Genomic DNA, 18,000 nt, shown 5'->3' with positions numbered 1-18,000 from the left:
CTTTGTAGAAGGAATGCAAAGCAGTTTTGGTTTCTCAGTGCCGCTCAGCCTAGGGCAATGAGGCAGATTTGCATGACATGTAGGACGTGAGAGAACACAGTTCCTGGAGCTGTCGGAGTGCTGAGGAAATCTAGCTCTCCCAGGGAAGAGTGCAGTGTGTTGCCCTACACTCAGCATACACTGAGTGACTGGGAAATGATTCCGGGCCTGAAGTTTCTTAGAAGCCTAGTGGAGCCTGCCGGTGCTCGGTGTTCGTGCATGGAGTAGGGTGCCCAGGCGAGGTCCTCCGTTTCCTGAAATGCTTACTAACGTTAAAGAAAGCAGACCTAAAGCTAATGCCTCAAGGACTCTGCTCCAAGCTTCCACTTCGGCAGGGCTATTCAAGGCTTTACCTTGAGGAAAGGACTCACGTCAAGTTTCCTTTTAGCTCTAGAGCGTATCAGGAAGAGCTCCCACCCAGGCTATGAAAGCACCCTGTTGATGTAGAGAACACTTGTTCCTTTCCCAGAGCCCTGCCTGCAGTGACTAGAGACCCGTCCTAAACTGTGATTTAGGTAGCTTCAAGGCAGCATGAATGGAGCACTCAAAATGGGAAAGCAAGGCTTGTGCCATAAGGCCCCCGTTTCCAGCGAACACGTAGCCTACCTCCATGTGATTTCTACCAAGTAAGTAGACACTCTAGCTACACACTGGTCCCTTCCTTGAATAAAGTTTATTTGGCACGGAGTTCTGCGTGTAGCCAAACGCCTCCCCCAAGGAGCGCTCTTGCTAGGCTATCGGGCTTAGCTTCTTCTAAAACCCTGCAGTGTAAGAGGAAGAACTGTGCTTTGGTTACAGCAGCAAGGCAAGCTGACTTTCTCCTGTAAGGATGGGGTCCTAAGGTATGACTTTGTAGAAGGAATGCAAAGCAGTTTTGGTTTCTCAGTGCCGCTCAGCCTAGGGCAATGAGGCAGATTGGCATGACATGTAGGACGTGAGAGAACACAGTTCCTGGAGCTGTTGGAGTGCTGAGGAAATCTAGCTCTCCCAGGGAAGAGTGCAGTGTGTTGCCCTACACTCAGCATACACTGAGTGACTGGGAAAGGATTCCGGGCCTGGAAGTTTCTTAGCAGCCTAGTGGAGCCTGCCGGTGCTCGGTGTTCGTGCAGGGAATAGGGTGCCCAGCAGAGGTCCTCCGTTTCCTGAAATGCTTACTAACGTTAAAGAAAGCAGACCTAAAGCTAATGCCTCAAGGACTCTGCTCCAAGCTTCCACTTCGGCAGGGCTATTCAAGGCTTTACCTTGAGGAAAGGACTCACGTCAAGTTTCCTTTTAGCTCTAGAGCGTATCAGGAGGAGCTCCCACCCAGGCTATGAAAGCACCCTGTTGATGTAGAGAAGACTCGTTCCTTTCCCAGAGCCCTGCCTGCAGTGACTAGAGACCCGTCCTAAAACTGTGATTTAGGTAGCTTCAAGGCCGCATGAATGGAGCATTCAAAATGGGAAAGCAAGGCTTGTGCCATAAGGCCCTGTTTCCAGCGAACACGCAGCCTACCTCCTTGTGATTTCTACCACGTATACACTCTAGCTACACACTGGTCCCTTCCTTGAATAAAGTTTATTTGGCACGGAGTTCTGCGTGTAGCCAACCGCCTCCCCCAAGGAGCGCTCTTGCTAGGCTATCGGGCTTAGCTTCTTCTAAAACCCTGCAATGTAAGAGGAAGAACTGTGCTTTGTTTACAGCAGGAACGCAAGCCGAATTTCTCCTGTAAGGATGGGGTCTTAATGTATGACTTTGTGGAAGGAATGCGAAGCAGTTTTGGTTTCTCAGTGCCGCTCAGCCTAGGGCAATGAGGCAGATTTGCATGACATGTAGGACGTGAGAGAACACAGTTCCTGGAGCTGTCGGAGTGCTGAGGAAATCTAGCTCTCCCAGGGAAGAGTGCAGTGTGTTGCCCTACACTCAGCATACACTGAGTGACTGGGAAATGATTCCGGGCCTGAAGTTTCTTAGAAGCCTAGTGGAGCCTGCCGGTGCTCGGTGTTCGTGCATGGAGTAGGGTGCCCAGGCGAGGTCCTCCGTTTCCTGAAATGCTTACTAACGTTAAAGAAAGCAGACCTAAAGCTAATGCCTCAAGGACTCTGCTCCAAGCTTCCACTTCGGCAGGGCTATTCAAGGCTTTACCTTGAGGAAAGGACTCACGTCAAGTTTCCTTTTAGCTCTAGAGCGTATCAGGAGGAGCTCCCACCCAGGCTATGAAAGCACCCTGTTGATGTAGAGAACACTTGTTCCTTTCCCAGAGCCCTGCCTGCAGTGACTAGAGACCCGTCCTAAATTGTGATTTAGGTAGCTTCAAGGCAGCATGAATGGAGCACTCAAAATGGGAAAGCAAGGCTTGTGCCATAAGGCCCCCGTTTCAAGCGAACACGTAGCCTACCTCCATGTGATTTCTACCAAGTAAGTAGACACTCTAGCTACACACTGGTCCCTTCCTTGAATAAAGTTTATTTGGCACGGAGTTCTGCGTGTAGCCAAACGCCTCCCCCAAGGAGCGCTCTTGCTAGGCTATCGGGCTTAGCTTCTTCTAAAACCCTGCAGTGTAAGAGGAAGAACTGTGCTTTGGTTACAGCAGCAAGGCAAGCTGACTTTCTCCTGTAAGGATGGGGTCCTAAGGTATGACTTTGTAGAAGGAATGCAAAGCAGTTTTGGTTTCTCAGTGCCGCTCAGCCTAGGGCAATGAGGCAGATTTGCATGACATGTAGGACGTGAGAGAACACAGTTCCTGGAGCTGTTGGAGTGCTGAGGAAATCTAGCTCTCCCAGGGAAGAGTGCAGTGTGTTGCCCTACACTCAGCATACACTGAGTGACTGGGAAAGGATTCCGGGCCTGGAAGTTTCTTAGCAGCCTAGTGGAGCCTGCCGGTGCTCGGTGTTCGTGCAGGGAATAGGGTGCCCAGGCGAGGTCCTCCGTTTCCTGAAATGCTTACTAACGTTAAAGAAAGCAGACCTAAAGCTAATGCCTCAAGGACTCTGCTCCAAGCTTCCACTTCGGCAGGGCTATTCAAGGCTTTACCTTGAGGAAAGGACTCACGTCAAGTTTCCTTTTAGCTCTAGAGCGTATCAGGAGGAGCTCCCACCCAGGCTATGAAAGCACCCTGTTGATGTAGAGAAGACTCGTTCCTTTCCCAGAGCCCTGCCTGCAGTGACTAGAGACCCGTCCTAAAACTGTTATTTAGGTAGCTTCAAGGCAGCATGAATGGAGCATTCAAAATGGGAAAGCAAGGCTTGTGCCATAAGGCCCTGTTTCCAGCGAACACGCAGCCTACCTCCTTGTGATTTCTACCAAGTATACACTCTAGCTACACACTGGTCCCTTCCTTGAATAAAGTTTATTTGGCACGGAGTTCTGCGTGTAGCCAACCGCCTTCCCCAAGGAACGCTCTTGCTAGGCTCTCGGGCTTAGCTTCTTCTAAAACCCTGCAGTGTAAGAGGAAGAACTGTGCTTTGTTTACAGCAGGAACGCAAGCCGAATTTCTCCTGTAAGGATGGGGTCTTAATGTATGACTTTGTGGAAGCAATGCGAAGCAGTTTTGGTTTCTCAGTGCCGCTCAGCCTAGGGCAATGAGGCAGATTGGCATGACATGTAGGACGTGAGAGAACACAGTTCCTGGAGCTGTTGGAGTGCTGAGGAAATCTAGCTCTCCCAGGGAAGAGTGCAGTGTGTTGCCCTACACTCAGCATACACTGAGTGACTGGGAAAGGATTCCGGGCCTGGAAGTTTCTTAGCAGCCTAGTGGAGCCTGCCGGTGCTCGGTGTTCGTGCAGGGAATAGGGTGCCCAGGAGAGGTCCTCCGTTTCCTGAAATGCTTACTAACGTTAAAGAAAGCAGACCTAAAGCTAATGCCTCAAGGACTCTGCTCCAAGCTTCCACTTCGGCAGGGCTATTCAAGGCTTTACCTTGAGGAAAGGACTCACGTCAAGTTTCCTTTTAGCTCTAGAGCGTATCAGGAGGAGCTCCCACCCAGGCTATGAAAGCACGCTGTTGATGTAGAGAAGACTCGTTCCTTTCCCAGAGCCCTGCCTGCAGTGACTAGAGACCCGTCCTAAAACTGTGATTTAGGTAGCTTCAAGGCAGCATGAATGGAGCATTCAAAATGGGAAAGCAAGGCTTGTGCCATAAGGCCCTGTTTCCAGCGAACACGCAGCCTACCTCCTTGTGATTTCTACCAAGTATACACTCTAGCTACACACTGGTCCCTTCCTTGAATAAAGTTTATTTGGCACGGAGTTCTGCGTGTAGCCAACCGCCTCCCCCAAGGAACGCTCTTGCTAGGCTCTCGGGCTTAGCTTCTTCTAAAACCCTGCAGTGTAAGAGGAAGAACTGTGCTTTGTTTACAGCAGGAACGCAAGCCGAATTTCTCCTGTAAGGATGGGGTCTTAATGTATGACTTTGTGGAAGGAATGCGAAGCAGTTTTGGTTTCTCAGTGCCGCTCAGCCTAGGGCAATGAGGCAGATTTGCATGACATGTAGGACGTGAGAGAACACAGTTCCTGGAGCTGTTGGAGTGCTGAGGAAATCTAGCTCTCCCAGGGAAGAGTGCAGTGTGTTGCCCTACACTCAGCATACACTGAGTGACTGGGAAAGGATTCCGGGCCTGGAAGTTTCTTAGCAGCCTAGTGGAGCCTGCCGGTGCTCGGTGTTCGTGCAGGGAATAGGGTGCCCAGGCGAGGTCCTCCGTTTCCTGAAATGCTTACTAACGGTAAAGAAAGCAGACCTAAAGCTAATGCCTCAAGGACTCTGCTCCAAGCTTCCACTTCGGCAGGGCTATTCAAGGCTTTACCTTGAGGAAAGGACTCACGTCAAGTTTCCTTTTAGCTCTAGAGCGTATCAGGAGGAGCTCCCACCCAGGCTATGAAAGCACCCTGTTGATGTAGAGAACACTTGTTCCTTTCCCAGAGCCCTGCCTGCAGTGACTAGAGACCCGTCCTAAACTGTGATTTAGGTAGCTTCAAGGCAGCATGAATGGAGCACTCAAAATGGGAAAGCAAGGCTTGTGCCATAAGGCCCCCGTTTCCAGCGAACACGTAGCCTACCTCCATGTGATTTCTACCAAGTAAGTAGACACTCTAGCTACACACTGGTCCCTTCCTTGAATAAAGTTTATTTGGCACGGAGTTCTGCGTGTAGCCAAACGCCTCCCCCAAGGAGCGCTCTTGCTAGGCTATCGGGCTTAGCTTCTTCTAAAACCCTGCAGTGTAAGAGGAAGAACTGTGCTTTGGTTACAGCAGCAAGGCAAGCTGACTTTCTCCTGTAAAGATGGGGTCCTAAGGTATGACTTTGTAGAAGGAATGCAAAGCAGTTTTGGTTTCTCAGTGCCGCTCAGCCTAGGGCAATGAGGCAGATTTGCATGACATGTAGGACGTGAGAGAACACAGTTCCTGGAGCTGTTGGAGTGCTGAGGAAATCTAGCTCTCCCAGGGAAGAGTGCAGTGTGTTGCCCTACACTCAGCATACACTGAGTGACTGGGAAAGGATTCCGGGCCTGGAAGTTTCTTAGCAGCCTAGTGGAGCCTGCCGGTGCTCGGTGTTCGTGCAGGGAATAGGGTGCCCAGGAGAGGTCCTCCGTTTCCTGAAATGCTTACTAACGTTAAAGAAAGCAGACCTAAAGCTAATGCCTCAAGGACTCTGCTCCAAGCTTCCACTTCGGCAGGGCTATTCAAGGCTTTACCTTGAGGAAAGGACTCACGTCAAGTTTCCTTTTAGCTCTAGAGCGTATCAGGAGGAGCTCCCACCCAGGCTATGAAAGCACCCTGTTGATGTAGAGAAGACTCGTTCCTTTCCCAGAGCCCTGCCTGCAGTGACTAGAGACCCGTCCTAAAACTGTGATTTAGGTAGCTTCAAGGCAGCATGAATGGAGCATTCAAAATGGGAAAGCAAGGCTTGTGCCATAAGGCCCTGTTTCCAGCGAACACGCAGCCTACCTCCTTGTGATTTCTACCAAGTATACACTCTAGCTACACACTGGTCCCTTCCTTGAATAAAGTTTATTTGGCACGGAGTTCTGCGTGTAGCCAACCGCCTCCCCCAAGGAACGCTCTTGCTAGGCTCTCGGGCTTAGCTTCTTCTAAAACCCTGCAGTGTAAGAGGAAGAACTGTGCTTTGTTTACAGCAGGAACGCAAGCCGAATTTCTCCTGTAAGGATGGGGTCTTAATGTATGACTTTGTGGAAGGAATGCGAAGCAGTTTTGGTTTCTCAGTGCCGCTCAGCCTAGGGCAATGAGGCAGATTTGCATGACATGTAGGACGTGAGAGAACACAGTTCCTGGAGCTGTTGGAGTGCTGAGGAAATCTAGCTCTCCCAGGGAAGAGTGCAGTGTGTTGCCCTACACTCAGCATACACTGAGTGACTGGGAAAGGATTCCGGGCCTGGAAGTTTCTTAGCAGCCTAGTGGAGCCTGCCGGTGCTCGGTGTTCGTGCAGGGAATAGGGTGCCCAGGCGAGGTCCTCCGTTTCCTGAAATGCTTACTAACGGTAAAGAAAGCAGACCTAAAGCTAATGCCTCAAGGACTCTGCTCCAAACTTCCACTTCGGCAGGGCTATTCAAGGCTTTACCTTGAGGAAAGGACTCACGTCAAGTTTCCTTTTAGCTCTAGAGCGTATCAGGAGGAGCTCCCACCCAGGCTATGAAAGCACCCTGTTGATGTAGAGAACACTTGTTCCTTTCCCAGAGCCCTGCCTGCAGTGACTAGAGACCCGTCCTAAACTGTGATTTAGGTAGCTTCAAGGCAGCATGAATGGAGCACTCAAAATGGGAAAGCAAGGCTTGTGCCATAAGGCCCCCGTTTCCAGCGAACACGTAGCCTACCTCCATGTGATTTCTACCAAGTAAGTAGACACTCTAGCTACACACTGGTCCCTTCCTTGAATAAAATTTATTTGGCACGGAGTTCTGCGTGTAGCCAAACGCCTCCCCCAAGGAGCGCTCTTGCTAGGCTATCGGGCTTAGCTTCTTCTAAAACCCTGCAGTGTAAGAGGAAGAACTGTGCTTTGGTTACAGCAGCAAGGCAAGCTGACTTTCTCCTGTAAGGATGGGGTCCTAAGGTATGACTTTGTAGAAGGAATGCAAAGCAGTTTTGGTTTCTCAGTGCCGCTCAGCCTAGGGCAATGAGGCAGATTGGCATGACATGTAGGACGTGAGAGAACACAGTTCCTGGAGCTGTTGGAGTGCTGAGGAAATCTAGCTCTCCCAGGGAAGAGTGCAGTGTGTTGCCCTACACTCAGCATACACTGAGTGACTGGGAAAGGATTCCGGGCCTGGAAGTTTCTTAGCAGCCTAGTGGAGCCTGCCGGTGCTCGGTGTTCGTGCAGGGAATAGGGTGCCCAGGAGAGGTCCTCCGTTTCCTGAAATGCTTACTAACGTTAAAGAAAGCAGACCTAAAGCTAATGCCTCAAGGACTCTGCTCCAAGCTTCCACTTCGGCAGGGCTATTCAAGGCTTTACCTTGAGGAAAGGACTCACGTCAAGTTTCCTTTTAGCTCTAGAGCGTATCAGGAGGAGCTCCCACCCAGGCTATGAAAGCACCCTGTTGATGTAGAGAAGACTCGTTCCTTTCCCAGAGCCCTGCCTGCAGTGACTAGAGACCCGTCCTAAAACTGTTATTTAGGTAGCTTCAAGGCAGCATGAATGGAGCATTCAAAATGGGAAAGCAAGGCTTGTGCCATAAGGCCCTGTTTCCAGCGAACACGCAGCCTACCTCCTTGTGATTTCTACCAAGTATACACTCTAGCTACACACTGGTCCCTTCCTTGAATAAAGTTTATTTGGCACGGAGTTCTGCGTGTAGCCAACCGCCTCCCCCAAGGAACGCTCTTGCTAGGCTCTCGGGCTTAGCTTCTTCTAAAACCCTGCAGTGTAAGAGGAAGAACTGTGCTTTGTTTACAGCAGGAACGCAAGCCGAATTTCTCCTGTAAGGATGGGGTCTTAATGTATGACTTTGTGGAAGCAATGCGAAGCAGTTTTGGTTTCTCAGTGCCGCTCAGCCTAGGGCAATGAGGCAGATTTGCATGACATGTAGGACGTGAGAGAACACAGTTCCTGGAGCTGTTGGAGTGCTGAGGAAATCTAGCTCTCCCAGGGAAGAGTGCAGTGTGTTGCCCTACACTCAGCATACACTGAGTGACTGGGAAAGGATTCCGGGCCTGAAGTTTCTTAGCAGCCTAGTGGAGCCTGCCGGTGCTCGGTGTTCGTGCAGGGAGTAGGGTGCCCAGGCGAGGTCCTCCGTTTCCTGAAATGCTTACGAACGTTAAAGAAAGCAGACCTAAAGCTAATGCCTCAAGGACTCTGCTCCAAGCTTCCACTTCGGCAGGGCTATTCAAGGCTTTACCTTGAGGAAAGGACTCACGTCAAGTTTCCTTTTAGCTCTAGAGCGTATCAGGAGGAGCTCCCACCCAGGCTATGAAAGCACCCTGTTGATGTAGAGAACACTTGTTCCTTTCCCAGAGCCCTGCCTGCAGTGACTAGAGACCCGTCCTAAACTGTGATTTAGGTAGCTTCAAGGCAGCATGAATGGAGCACTCAAAATGGGAAAGCAAGGCTTGTGCCATAAGGCCCCCGTTTCCAGCGAACACGTAGCCTACCTCCATGTGATTTCTACCAAGATAGTAGACACTCTAGCTACACACTGGTCCCTTCCTTGAATAAAGTTTATTTGGCACGGAGTTCTGCGTGTAGCCAACCGCCTCCCCCAAGGAGCGCTCTTGCTAGGCTATCGGGCTTAGCTTCTTCTAAAACCCTGCAGTGTAAGAGGAAGAACTGTGCTTTGGTTACAGCAGCAAGGCAAGCTGACTTTCTCCTGTAAGGATGGGGTCCTAAGGTATGACTTTGTAGAAGGAATGCAAAGCAGTTTTGGTTTCTCAGTGCCGCTCAGCCTAGGGCAATGAGGCAGATTGGCATGACATGTAGGACGTGAGAGAACACAGTTCCTGGAGCTGTTGGAGTGCTGAGGAAATCTAGCTCTCCCAGGGAAGAGTGCAGTGTGTTGCCCTACACTCAGCATACACTGAGTGACTGGGAAAGGATTCCGGGCCTGGAAGTTTCTTAGCAGCCTAGTGGAGCCTGCCGGTGCTCGGTGTTCGTGCAGGGAATAGGGTGCCCAGGCGAGGTCCTCCGTTTCCTGAAATGCTTACTAACGTTAAAGAAAGCAGACCTAAAGCTAATGCCTCAAGGACTCTGCTCCAAGCTTCCACTTCGGCAGGGCTATTCAAGGCTTTACCTTGAGGAAAGGACTCACGTCAAGTTTCCTTTTAGCTCTAGAGCGTATCAGGAGGAGCTCCCACCCAGGCTATGAAAGCACCCTGTTGATGTAGAGAAGACTCGTTCCTTTCCCAGAGCCCTGCCTGCAGTGACTAGAGACCCGTCCTAAAACTGTGATTTAGGTAGCTTCAAGGCCGCATGAATGGAGCATTCAAAATGGGAAAGCAAGGCTTGTGCCATAAGGCCCTGTTTCCAGCGAACACGCAGCCTACCTCCTTGTGATTTCTACCACGTATACACTCTAGCTACACACTGGTCCCTTCCTTGAATAAAGTTTATTTGGCACGGAGTTCTGCGTGTAGCCAACCGCCTCCCCCAAGGAGCGCTCTTGCTAGGCTATCGGGCTTAGCTTCTTCTAAAACCCTGCAGTGTAAGAGGAAGAACTGTGCTTTGTTTACAGCAGGAACGCAAGCCGAATTTCTCCTGTAAGGATGGGGTCTTAATGTATGACTTTGTGGAAGGAATGCGAAGCAGTTTTGGTTTCTCAGTGCCGCTCAGCCTAGGGCAATGAGGCAGATTTGCATGACATGTAGGACGTGAGAGAACACAGTTCCTGGAGCTGTCGGAGTGCTGAGGAAATCTAGCTCTCCCAGGGAAGAGTGCAGTGTGTTGCCCTACACTCAGCATACACTGAGTGACTGGGAAATGATTCCGGGCCTGAAGTTTCTTAGAAGCCTAGTGGAGCCTGCCGGTGCTCGGTGTTCGTGCATGGAGTAGGGTGCCCAGGCGAGGTCCTCCGTTTCCTGAAATGCTTACTAACGTTAAAGAAAGCAGACCTAAAGCTAATGCCTCAAGGACTCTGCTCCAAGCTTCCACTTCGGCAGGGCTATTCAAGGCTTTACCTTGAGGAAAGGACTCACGTCAAGTTTCCTTTTAGCTCTAGAGCGTATCAGGAGGAGCTCCCACCCAGGCTATGAAAGCACCCTGTTGATGTAGAGAACACTTGTTCCTTTCCCAGAGCCCTGCCTGCAGTGACTAGAGACCCGTCCTAAATTGTGATTTAGGTAGCTTCAAGGCAGCATGAATGGAGCACTCAAAATGGGAAAGCAAGGCTTGTGCCATAAGGCCCCCGTTTCAAGCGAACACGTAGCCTACCTCCATGTGATTTCTACCAAGTAAGTAGACACTCTAGCTACACACTGGTCCCTTCCTTGAATAAAGTTTATTTGGCACGGAGTTCTGCGTGTAGCCAAACGCCTCCCCCAAGGAGCGCTCTTGCTAGGCTCTCGGGCTTAGCTTCTTCTAAAACCCTGCAGTGTAAGAGGAAGAACTGTGCTTTGGTTACAGCAGCAAGGCAAGCTGACTTTCTCCTGTAAGGATGGGGTCCTAAGGTATGACTTTGTAGAAGGAATGCAAAGCAGTTTTGGTTTCTCAGTGCCGTTCAGCCTAGGGCAATGAGGCAGATTTGCATGACATGTAGGACGTGAGAGAACACAGTTCCTGGAGCTGTTGGAGTGCTGAGGAAATCTAGCTCTCCCAGGGAAGAGTGCAGTGTGTTGCCCTACACTCAGCATACACTGAGTGACTGGGAAAGGATTCCGGGCCTGGAAGTTTCTTAGCAGCCTAGTGGAGCCTGCCGGTGCTCGGTGTTCGTGCAGGGAATAGGGTGCCCAGGCGAGGTCCTCCGTTTCCTGAAATGCTTACTAACGTTAAAGAAAGCAGACCTAAAGCTAATGCCTCAAGGACTCTGCTCCAAGCTTCCACTTCGGCAGGGCTATTCAAGGCTTTACCTTGAGGAAAGGACTCACGTCAAGTTTCCTTTTAGCTCTAGAGCGTATCAGGAGGAGCTCCCACCCAGGCTATGAAAGCACCCTGTTGATGTAGAGAAGACTCGTTCCTTTCCCAGAGCCCTGCCTGCAGTGACTAGAGACCCGTCCTAAAACTGTTATTTAGGTAGCTTCAAGGCAGCATGAATGGAGCATTCAAAATGGGAAAGCAAGGCTTGTGCCATAAGGCCCTGTTTCCAGCGAACACGCAGCCTACCTCCTTGTGATTTCTACCAAGTATACACTCTAGCTACACACTGGTCCCTTCCTTGAATAAAGTTTATTTGGCACGGAGTTCTGCGTGTAGCCAACCGCCTTCCCCAAGGAACGCTCTTGCTAGGCTCTCGGGCTTAGCTTCTTCTAAAACCCTGCAGTGTAAGAGGAAGAACTGTGCTTTGTTTACAGCAGGAACGCAAGCCGAATTTCTCCTGTAAGGATGGGGTCTTAATGTATGACTTTGTGGAAGCAATGCGAAGCAGTTTTGGTTTCTCAGTGCCGCTCAGCCTAGGGCAATGAGGCAGATTGGCATGACATGTAGGACGTGAGAGAACACAGTTCCTGGAGCTGTTGGAGTGCTGAGGAAATCTAGCTCTCCCAGGGAAGAGTGCAGTGTGTTGCCCTACACTCAGCATACACTGAGTGACTGGGAAAGGATTCCGGGCCTGGAAGTTTCTTAGCAGCCTAGTGGAGCCTGCCGGTGCTCGGTGTTCGTGCAGGGAATAGGGTGCCCAGGAGAGGTCCTCCGTTTCCTGAAATGCTTACTAACGTTAAAGAAAGCAGACCTAAAGCTAATGCCTCAAGGACTCTGCTCCAAGCTTCCACTTCGGCAGGGCTATTCAAGGCTTTACCTTGAGGAAAGGACTCACGTCAAGTTTCCTTTTAGCTCTAGAGCGTATCAGGAGGAGCTCCCACCCAGGCTATGAAAGCACGCTGTTGATGTAGAGAAGACTCGTTCCTTTCCCAGAGCCCTGCCTGCAGTGACTAGAGACCCGTCCTAAAACTGTGATTTAGGTAGCTTCAAGGCAGCATGAATGGAGCATTCAAAATGGGAAAGCAAGGCTTGTGCCATAAGGCCCTGTTTCCAGCGAACACGCAGCCTACCTCCTTGTGATTTCTACCAAGTATACACTCTAGCTACACACTGGTCCCTTCCTTGAATAAAGTTTATTTGGCACTGAGTTCTGCGTGTAGCCAACCGCCTCCCCCAAGGAACGCTCTTGCTAGGCTCTCGGGCTTAGCTTCTTCTAAAACCCTGCAGTGTAAGAGGAAGAACTGTGCTTTGTTTACAGCAGGAACGCAAGCCGAATTTCTCCTGTAAGGATGGGGTCTTAATGTATGACTTTGTGGAAGGAATGCGAAGCAGTTTTGGTTTCTCAGTGCCGCTCAGCCTAGGGCAATGAGGCAGATTTGCATGACATGTAGGACGTGAGAGAACACAGTTCCTGGAGCTGTTGGAGTGCTGAGGAAATCTAGCTCTCCCAGGGAAGAGTGCAGTGTGTTGCCCTACACTCAGCATACACTGAGTGACTGGGAAAGGATTCCGGGCCTGGAAGTTTCTTAGCAGCCTAGTGGAGCCTGCCGGTGCTCGGTGTTCGTGCAGGGAATAGGGTGCCCAGGCGAGGTCCTCCGTTTCCTGAAATGCTTACTAACGGTAAAGAAAGCAGACCTAAAGCTAATGCCTCAAGGACTCTGCTCCAAGCTTCCACTTCGGCAGGGCTATTCAAGGCTTTACCTTGAGGAAAGGACTCACGTCAAGTTTCCTTTTAGCTCTAGAGCGTATCAGGAGGAGCTCCCACCCAGGCTATGAAAGCACCCTGTTGATGTAGAGAACACTTGTTCCTTTCCCAGAGCCCTGCCTGCAGTGACTAGAGACCCGTCCTAAACTGTGATTTAGGTAGCTTCAAGGCAGCATGAATGGAGCACTCAAAATGGGAAAGCAAGGCTTGTGCCATAAGGCCCCCGTTTCCAGCGAACACGTAGCCTACCTCCATGTGATTTCTACCAAGTAAGTAGACACTCTAGCTACACACTGGTCCCTTCCTTGAATAAAGTTTATTTGGCACGGAGTTCTGCGTGTAGCCAAACGCCTCCCCCAAGGAGCGCTCTTGCTAGGCTATCGGGCTTAGCTTCTTCTAAAACCCTGCAGTGTAAGAGGAAGAACTGTGCTTTGGTTACAGCAGCAAGGCAAGCTGACTTTCTCCTGTAAAGATGGGGTCCTAAGGTATGACTTTGTAGAAGGAATGCAAAGCAGTTTTGGTTTCTCAGTGCCGCTCAGCCTAGGGCAATGAGGCAGATTTGCATGACATGTAGGACGTGAGAGAACACAGTTCCTGGAGCTGTTGGAGTGCTGAGGAAATCTAGCTCTCCCAGGGAAGAGTGCAGTGTGTTGCCCTACACTCAGCATACACTGAGTGACTGGGAAAGGATTCCGGGCCTGGAAGTTTCTTAGCAGCCTAGTGGAGCCTGCCGGTGCTCGGTGTTCGTGCAGGGAATAGGGTGCCCAGGAGAGGTCCTCCGTTTCCTGAAATGCTTACTAACGTTAAAGAAAGCAGACCTAAAGCTAATGCCTCAAGGACTCTGCTCCAAGCTTCCACTTCGGCAGGGCTATTCAAGGCTTTACCTTGAGGAAAGGACTCACGTCAAGTTTCCTTTTAGCTCTAGAGCGTATCAGGAGGAGCTCCCACCCAGGCTATGAAAGCACCCTGTTGATGTAGAGAAGACTCGTTCCTTTCCCAGAGCCCTGCCTGCAGTGACTAGAGACCCGTCCTAAAACTGTGATTTAGGTAGCTTCAAGGCAGCATGAATGGAGCATTCAAAATGGGAAAGCAAGGCTTGTGCCATAAGGCCCTGTTTCCAGCGAACACGCAGCCTACCTCCTTGTGATTTCTACCAAGTATACACTCTAGCTACACACTGGTCCCTTCCTTGAATAAAGTTTATTTGGCACGGAGTTCTGCGTGTAGCCAACCGCCTCCCCCAAGGAACGCTCTTGCTAGGCTCTCGGGCTTAGCTTCTTCTAAAACCCTGCAGTGTAAGAGGAAGAACTGTGCTTTGTTTACAGCAGGAACGCAAGCCGAATTTCTCCTGTAAGGATGGGGTCTTAATGTATGACTTTGTGGAAGCAATGCGAAGCAGTTTTGGTTTCTCAGTGCCGCTCAGCCTAGGGCAATGAGGCAGATTTGCATGACATGTAGGACGTGAGAGAACACAGTTCCTGGAGCTGTTGGAGTGCTGAGGAAATCTAGCTCTCCCAGGGAAGAGTGCAGTGTGTTGCCCTACACTCAGCATACACTGAGTGACTGGGAAAGGATTCCGGGCCTGGAAGTTTCTTAGCAGCCTAGTGGAGCCTGCCGGTGCTCGGTGTTCGTGCAGGGAATAGGGTGCCCAGGCGAGGTCCTCCGTTTCCTGAAATGCTTACTAACGTTAAAGAAAGCAGACCTAAAGCTAATGCCTCAAGGACTCTGCTCCAAACTTCCACTTCGGCAGGGCTATTCAAGGCTTTACCTTGAGGAAAGGACTCACGTCAAGTTTCCTTTTAGCTCTAGAGCGTATCAGGAGGAGCTCCCACCCAGGCTATGAAAGCACCCTGTTGATGTAGAGAACACTTGTTCCTTTCCCAGAGCCCTGCCTGCAGTGACTAGAGACCCGTCCTAAACTGTGATTTAGGTAGCTTCAAGGCAGCATGAATGGAGCACTCAAAATGGGAAAGCAAGGCTTGTGCCATAAGGCCCCCGTTTCCAGCGAACACGTAGCCTACCTCCATGTGATTTCTACCAAGTAAGTAGACACTCTAGCTACACACTGGTCCCTTCCTTGAATAAAGTTTATTTGGCACGGAGTTCTGCGTGTAGCCAAACGCCTCCCCCAAGGAGCGCTCTTGCTAGGCTATCGGGCTTAGCTTCTTCTAAAACCCTGCAGTGTAAGAGGAAGAACTGTGCTTTGGTTACAGCAGCAAGGCAAGCTGACTTTCTCCTGTAAGGATGGGGTCCTAAGGTATGACTTTGTAGAAGGAATGCAAAGCAGTTTTGGTTTCTCAGTGCCGCTCAGCCTAGGGCAATGAGGCAGATTGGCATGACATGTAGGACGTGAGAGAACACAGTTCCTGGAGCTGTTGGAGTGCTGAGGAAATCTAGCTCTCCCAGGGAAGAGTGCAGTGTGTTGCCCTACACTCAGCATACACTGAGTGACTGGGAAAGGATTCCGGGCCTGGAAGTTTCTTAGCAGCCTAGTGGAGCCTGCCGGTGCTCGGTGTTCGTGCAGGGAATAGGGTGCCCAGGAGAGGTCCTCCGTTTCCTGAAATGCTTACTAACGTTAAAGAAAGCAGACCTAAAGCTAATGCCTCAAGGACTCTGCTCCAAGCTTCCACTTCGGCAGGGCTATTCAAGGCTTTACCTTGAGGAAAGGACTCACGTCAAGTTTCCTTTTAGCTCTAGAGCGTATCAGGAGGAGCTCCCACCCAGGCTATGAAAGCACCCTGTTGATGTAGAGAAGACTCGTTCCTTTCCCAGAGCCCTGCCTGCAGTGACTAGAGACCCGTCCTAAAACTGTGATTTAGGTAGCTTCAAGGCAGCATGAATGGAGCATTCAAAATGGGAAAGCAAGGCTTGTGCCATAAGGCCCTGTTTCCAGCGAACACGCAGCCTACCTCCTTGTGATTTCTACCAAGTATACACTCTAGCTACACACTGGTCCCTTCCTTGAATAAAGTTTATTTGGCACTGAGTTCTGCGTGTAGCCAACCGCCTCCCCCAAGGAACGCTCTTGCTAGGCTCTCGGGCTTAGCTTCTTCTAAAACCCTGCAGTGTAAGAGGAAGAACTGTGCTTTGTTTACAGCAGGAACGCAAGCCGAATTTCTCCTGTAAGGATGGGGTCTTAATGTATGACTTTGTGGAAGGAATGCGAAGCAGTTTTGGTTTCTCAGTGCCGCTCAGCCTAGGGCAATGAGGCAGATTTGCATGACATGTAGGACGTGAGAGAACACAGTTCCTGGAGCTGTTGGAGTGCTGAGGAAATCTAGCTCTCCCAGGGAAGAGTGCAGTGTGTTGCCCTACACTCAGCATACACTGAGTGACTGGGAAAGGATTCCGGGCCTGGAAGTTTCTTAGCAGCCTAGTGGAGCCTGCCGGTGCTCGGTGTTCGTGCAGGGAATAGGGTGCCCAGGCGAGGTCCTCCGTTTCCTGAAATGCTTACTAACGGTAAAGAAAGCAGACCTAAAGCTAATGCCTCAAGGACTCTGCTCCAAGCTTCCACTTCGGCAGGGCTATTCAAGGCTTTACCTTGAGGAAAGGACTCACGTCAAGTTTCCTTTTAGCTCTAGAGCGTATCAGGAGGAGCTCCCACCCAGGCTATGAAAGCACCCTGTTGATGTAGAGAACACTTGTTCCTTTCCCAGAGCCCTGCCTGCAGTGACTAGAGACCCGTCCTAAACTGTGATTTAGGTAGCTTCAAGGCAGCATGAATGGAGCACTCAAAATGGGAAAGCAAGGCTTGTGCCATAAGGCCCCCGTTTCCAGCGAACACGTAGCCTACCTCCATGTGATTTCTACCAAGTAAGTAGACACTCTAGCTACACACTGGTCCCTTCCTTGAATAAAGTTTATTTGGCACGGAGTTCTGCGTGTAGCCAAACGCCTCCCCCAAGGAGCGCTCTTGCTAGGCTATCGGGCTTAGCTTCTTCTAAAACCCTGCAGTGTAAGAGGAAGAACTGTGCTTTGGTTACAGCAGCAAGGCAAGCTGACTTTCTCCTGTAAAGATGGGGTCCTAAGGTATGACTTTGTAGAAGGAATGCAAAGCAGTTTTGGTTTCTCAGTGCCGCTCAGCCTAGGGCAATGAGGCAGATTTGCATGACATGTAGGACGTGAGAGAACACAGTTCCTGGAGCTGTTGGAGTGCTGAGGAAATCTAGCTCTCCCAGGGAAGAGTGCAGTGTGTTGCCCTACACTCAGCATACACTGAGTGACTGGGAAAGGATTCCGGGCCTGGAAGTTTCTTAGCAGCCTAGTGGAGCCTGCCGGTGCTCGGTGTTCGTGCAGGGAATAGGGTGCCCAGGAGAGGTCCTCCGTTTCCTGAAATGCTTACTAACGTTAAAGAAAGCAGACCTAAAGCTAATGCCTCAAGGACTCTGCTCCAAGCTTCCACTTCGGCAGGGCTATTCAAGGCTTTACCTTGAGGAAAGGACTCACGTCAAGTTTCCTTTTAGCTCTAGAGCGTATCAGGAGGAGCTCCCACCCAGGCTATGAAAGCACCCTGTTGATGTAGAGAAGACTCGTTCCTTTCCCAGAGCCCTGCCTGCAGTGACTAGAGACCCGTCCTAAAACTGTGATTTAGGTAGCTTCAAGGCAGCATGAATGGAGCATTCAAAATGGGAAAGCAAGGCTTGTGCCATAAGGCCCTGTTTCCAGCGAACACGCAGCCTACCTCCTTGTGATTTCTACCAAGTATACACTCTAGCTACACACTGGTCCCTTCCTTGAATAAAGTTTATTTGGCACGGAGTTCTGCGTGTAGCCAACCGCCTCCCCCAAGGAACGCTCTTGCTAGGCTCTCGGGCTTAGCTTCTTCTAAAACCCTGCAGTGTAAGAGGAAGAACTGTGCTTTGTTTACAGCAGGAACGCAAGCCGAATTTCTCCTGTAAGGATGGGGTCTTAATGTATGACTTTGTGGAAGCAATGCGAAGCAGTTTTGGTTTCTCAGTGCCGCTCAGCCTAGGGCAATGAGGCAGATTTGCATGACATGTAGGACGTGAGAGAACACAGTTCCTGGAGCTGTTGGAGTGCTGAGGAAATCTAGCTCTCCCAGGGAAGAGTGCAGTGTGTTGCCCTACACTCAGCATACACTGAGTGACTGGGAAAGGATTCCGGGCCTGGAAGTTTCTTAGCAGCCTAGTGGAGCCTGCCGGTGCTCGGTGTTCGTGCAGGGAATAGGGTGCCCAGGCGAGGTCCTC

This window comes from Balaenoptera borealis, assembly GCF_965194805.1.
Source record: "Balaenoptera borealis genome assembly, chromosome: 17".
Lineage (NCBI taxonomy): Eukaryota > Metazoa > Chordata > Mammalia > Artiodactyla > Balaenopteridae > Balaenoptera > Balaenoptera borealis.
This window is presented reverse-complemented; position numbering follows the sequence as displayed.